Source organism: Pezoporus flaviventris, unplaced genomic scaffold, assembly GCF_033815535.1.
Source record: "Pezoporus flaviventris isolate CSIRO_AGI_PZ_B2104156 unplaced genomic scaffold, CSIRO_AGI_Pfla_v1 ptg000036l, whole genome shotgun sequence".
In the NCBI taxonomy this organism is placed as follows: Eukaryota; Metazoa; Chordata; class Aves; order Psittaciformes; family Psittacidae; genus Pezoporus; species Pezoporus flaviventris.
Genome location: NW_026892584.1, coordinates 22,334,685 through 22,340,684, shown reverse-complemented (window position 1 = coordinate 22,340,684; position 6,000 = coordinate 22,334,685).

Here is a 6,000-nt window from a genome sequence, read left to right as displayed (position 1 = left end):
AGTATATATGTCAGAATCCTGGGCAAAGGCAAACAAATATCAGCTCTGGAAATCTACAGTTTGTGGATATGTGTTCTGTTTTTTCATCAAAAGTGTATGTGTCTCTTTTTTTTCAGCCTGTGGAACAAAGAACAGCCAATATTTTCATCATAGGTGCTAATTGCCTTCAATAGATACACAGTTCTGTTCTTTTGCCCAGTAGTATGAATCCAGTATATAGTCAGATGAGACTGCATTAGGAGAATTCAGCCCAAGCCCTGAGTAAGTTACCAAAACATTAGGAATATTTACTCCCAAAACTTGGATTCTGAACTATGATCTGAAATGGGTTCTATATGACTATGCTGAATACTTTACATCTAAATCACATGTTAAAACACATATTCATTAAAATAGTCAGTTGAGCAAACATGTCTTAAAAGGTGTTTTCAAATAAAAGCCCAAGTTATTATGCACCTACAATAAACAGGAGAAAGGTCTTTTGTTGTCATTGTATAATGAGTTAACAGATTCTTATGAACACATTTAAATACAAATCTAAATTTATTAATGTAGTGGAATTTTTGACATTATGTTGTATACCTCTCTTCTTTAAGGTAATTACTGCCATTAAGTATAAGAGCCCAAATTTGGAAGAAAGATAAAGAAAAACCCACCTTGGGATCTCTAAATCTGTGGTGTGAAAAATGTGATTTGGTGCCCTGGACAACAGCAAACAAATACAAGTATGGAATATATCTTCTAGAAACCTATTGTTCTTGTGTTCTATTTCTTCACCAGAAGTGTATGTGGCTCTTTAATCTGTGTGAATAGCACAGAACAGTCATGTTTTCATAATAGATGCTAATTGCCTTGAATAGATATGCAATTCTGTCCTTTCACTCAGCGGTATGAATTCAGGATACCAAGCCTATTCTTCCCATTCTCTACATATAGACTTTGCAGTCAAGAGAACTACTCTACTGAGCAGGAAAAACTTATGTGCATTTACATTTATGGGAACTGTCCCAGTAAAGAACAACATAGGCATTTTTCTCATTTGGTGTCTGAAAGCCGTTCTTCACTGTTTTTCAGGCGCACTTTTTCTTGGTGATTTTCTCAGTTCTTATTGTTTCTTCCTCAGTAATTTGTACACTGTCCAATTGCATGATTTTCTATTTGTTTGTTTGTTTGTTTATTGGTAGCACTGAGAAAAGTCATGGGATAAATTTTTTATATGCTTGGTATTAATGGCACAATTTTATTGACCGGCCAAAAACCATAATTTACCTGACTGGATACTGCAGAAACAAACAGTACCAGAGTGCCTGTGTAGATGCGCCGTACTGACAAAATAAGAGTCAGAGGAGAGGTTGCTTTCAGGTATTTCTTTCATATCTAAAATCTTAAAATACTCTTCTAAAAATGACATGTTTACCTAGTTAATATGACAATCAGTGCTTCCACAGTGATATTTTTTCTACATTTCTGCCTTTCCAGTTATACACGTGTGTGCACACTCTCATGAGTGCTACGTCAAATGGTACAGCAACTGGCTGAAAGGCTCTGCTAGGAAGGTTTTGTTACTTAACAGCTGCTCTCCTCCTTTAGTGTTATTCATGAGCCTGCCAACTTCTTCCTCTTCTGACAGTGAATCTGTTGTGCACATGAAAGAGGTATGGCACTCCTCTCTATCTTTGAACACATGAATAAGAGAAAATATGGTGTTTATTAAACAGTAGATAGCATTATTATAATTTTTTACTCTTATAATCCTTCTTTAAATTTCATCTTAGTAAGACTGAAAGGAAAACAGAAAATCTTGCTAAGTGATAGATGCATTTATGAACTGTACACCTTATTACATCAAACAACTAATATGGCACCAAATTACTTTTGCCATTAGGGGAATTTTTCATTTTAGAAAAAAAGAATTGAAAAAAATTAATTAAACACATTCCAGTCATTCTGGATATTTTGAGGTAAATCAAGCATTTGAGCTGTATTCATAACTTTCATATAGATTTTCTATGTAAGTCATTTAAATTAGAAAAGTGGCAATGATACTATCTTGTTAAAAAAGCAAAATATTCTTTTTTTAAAAAAAAATAAATCAGCCACTCTTCAACATTCACATGTCTGAAATTTTGGGCACTATAGCTGTAAGGAAAAATATGCACATTCCTCAGATTCTTGCTCACAAAAGTCATCTCTGCTCCTAGGAAAGCTCCTTGGACTTCTGTTGTACCTGGCAACCAAGATAGACTTTTTAACAAAAAGAGAAAATTATACACAGGAAGTGGTTTCTATTATCAAAAGATTTAATAAACATTATTTACTAAAATATATGGATTTTAAAAAACCCTGCTAAATGTAATTCAATACAGTCCAGAAGTGAAGTAATTAATATTTTATAGAAATGTCTGTATTTCGAGACACATTAATCACGCAGATTGCATTTGGAAAGCTGACAAGTTGATTTTGCTTTTTGCCTTACAAAAAGAACATTTATTTTCACTTTTCTGAAAGCGTCATTTCAGCTTTGTTTGAAAAAGAAAAGTAACAGTAAATTTCTAGTTTCAGTTAGATACATTACCTGGAGTACTTAGAGTTGATGGGATAGCTAATGGTTGCCTTTTTTCAGAGGCTTGCCAGCTGCAGGGCAGGTAATTTTTTTGCTGAGAAACACCCCACAAGAATCCATCTATGTCCTTTTAGTCTTCACTGGGTTCAACTAAGTTTCCTGTTTAGTCAGTGGTATGTTTGCTGTTAACTCCACCAGGATCTAAATTTCTCCCATCGCGCATGTATATGGTCCATTAACACAATAAAATGCAAGAAATGAGTGGCAAGTAATCCCCAGCAGGGCTGAGGCAAATCTACATCTAGAATACAGCTATAGGAAGGACTCTTGACCAGACACTTACATGGTTTCCCCATCTTACATTGCAATATGCAACCCACTGTGGACAAACAATTAAAAAAATCAACTCTTCTGTCAGCTGCCACAAAACCCTTTCTCAGGGGAGGTAACCACATTCTCTGGCATTTGCTACACCTTTGCATGTCACATGAATTGCTGATATCTGCCTCAGGCTTTTAAAATTTCTTTCAAGAGCACTCTGCGGGAGTTACAATCACCGGTCACAGTACAGAAGCGTGTTATTAGTCTTGCCATTAAATTGCTACGTAGAATCAACAAATTGCTTAGGGCCAGATTTAAAAAATATCAATACATGCATAAAACGGGGCACAAGCCTATCCAGAAAAAAACCATCAACCTACTGTCAGATCACTCTGTGTTCTATTGTGCAGTGCATTCCCTTAGGAGTAAGGAGTCCTAAGGGAAGTACGCATTCTTTCTGGTTTGATTTTTTTTTTTTCACTGAGTGGTTACTATGTTCTCTTTCATTTACTCTTAAAGTGAGAATACTCTGAAAACAAGATTCTCTACTTCAGCTTTCATAAATCTCAGAAAAATCAAGACCTTAATATAGCTTTCATATTTCTGAGTAAATCAATAAGAAAATCACTACTGATTTTTTTCACTTCCAAAGTTACAAGATGCAACAGAAACTTGAAAGGTTAAGTCAGTAATACTCTAGTTTATCATTTAAATAAATGTAATCCGTCAAATGACTGCTATACATTCTCCTGTGCCAGGTGAGATTTTGCCTTGGTTCTTGATAGTTTTCAAAAATACCACAGTCATCTTCTTCAATCTTGTTTTATAAGTGCATTTTTAATAAATTTTCCAGAAGTATATAAATTTTGGGGGGAGGGGTTGAGGGGATTTAAGCATGATCATCTTAGGGCATTTCATTAATGTATATACTATTTTTAAAGCCCTTTACATTTTCAGATAAATGTCAGTAGTTTAATTCAGTTCAGAGTGTCTGTTTATTTTTATGCTGTAATCTAATTGAGCATTATCACTCCATTTCATTCAGATTCCTTGACTGTTAGTACTACAGATAGAGTGCTACCTTGATATGGATACACAATTTTCAATTTATTTCTTTGAAACATAAGCCCTTTAAATCTCTTTCTTGTTTTCTAATTCAAGTTCTCCAATACGTACTTCCTGAGGCTGAAGAAATAGGTCCAGGCCTGGCATTAAAAGGGATAAACCCAAATCTAAATGCAGCCTGGCTGGGAAGTGCTGCAAAACTCAGTAGTGCTTCCTCAGCATTTTAAATGGTGCATAATTCTGATGAGTAAGCCTTTCTGATATGTGACACAAGCAACATTGAAAATTACTCAGAGATAGGACAAAGCATTCATTTACAGGAATATTTCTTATTGCTGAAAATGTAATTATGGGGATTTTGAAGTAAGGTGGTTCAGCTGCTCAAAATCTCTTGCTTCTCCCCACAATTAATATTTTTAAGTGAGATGATGTCACTTTCAATACACTTTTAAAACAGTAAATTTTTCTTAGATGGTACATTTTGAAAATAAATTGATGGTCCAGCTAGCAGAAATACAATCCTGAAGAGCTACTCAACTGTAAAGATTTCCTCGGTCCCTCCATGTACACTGAGGGCTCTGTGAGTGCTTGCTGCTATTGCCCTTTAATATGTTGGCAGAGTCAGCAGATAGCGCAGAAGTTAGTACTAGGGAAAGTCAGCACAAAGTAATGTAATGTGAGAGGACCGACTATTGCTGTAAATAAAATCCCATTTTGCTGAAAATGAAAATGGTAGTTTCACTTGTCATAACAGAGACCAAAAACTCTGACTGTCAAATCCAGGGTTTAAGACCAGGACTATTAACAAATTCCTAGATAGGTCTACATATTACAGAGGAGTAATGACTTAATGCTGCATGTTAAGTATTTTAACAGTACCAATAGCCATCAGCTTGCAGCTGACCACATGAGACCATTGCTATCATAAAATTCAGCCAATTTTGGCAAAATTCTCCTTTTAAAAGGTGAGATGATACTGTGGATGAGTAAAGTAAAGCAAGGTTCCAAAGTTCCTCAAACAAATTTTTAATAATCTTTTCCACAACTATTTCTTTTAAAATGCTAATAAAACCAGGTTTCTGGTGGGATTGCTTAAGACCTTCAAGGATCTATGCTGAACAAAGGAAACCTACTTTTTTAAAGTATTAACTTATCACGTAAGGAATTTCTATTCTTGCTTTTTAATCACTTTCAAAAATTATACAAGCCTGTAAAACCACATTCTGATCCTGTCACCTCTAGCAGTTTTTACCCAGTATTTGACATTGACATAGTTTTCACAACTTTATTTTCAAAAATAGAAACAGTGAAAGCCTTAAAAAAGAAAAAATGGAAAAAAATCTGGCTCAAGCATAACCTGCTGAAGACGGTAGCACAGAAGTACACTAACAGAAATGAGCAAAGCACTTAACTAAAACCTTATTTGAACTCTAAATAGGACAATGTTCTTCTATATGTCAAAAAAGTGGTTAGCCCAGGAATTTATGTCTCCCCCCTCATAACTGGCAAGGTAAATAGTAAGAAATGTTTCCTACTGTCTCTGGATCCCTAGAAGAATGTGTAGATTCCTTTCATAAGAGGACTTTTCAAACACAAGTAGAAATGTGACCTTTTCGCTCCTACTTATGGTTTCTATCCAAGAAGTCTTACATCCTCCCAGCAGTACAAAATGCTCAGTAGCTGGTTTTGAGAACACTTCACCTGAGATGCAGGCAACCGTATATTTTTAAGTTCAAACAATTTTTCCTTGCAGCCCCCGTAGCCTGACAGCAGGGCTCTCTCCATGACCTACTGTCACAGCAGTATTTGTCAGGTTGAATTCTTCAGTCTACTAAGCCTGGATTAAAGGGGATCTAAAGGTGTACAAATGACTCGGTTAAGGAGACTTCCTGGCATTGTTCCAGGCACCCCCTGGGAGGCAGCAACCAGTGGCTTCCCCTTCTTCCAGAAGCTACCTGAGGTCAAAGCAAGCCCCAGAACAAGCTAGAAGTCTTCAATAAAAGCAGCAAAATTACAGATCTTGCAAACCACCACTGATCATGGAGTGAATG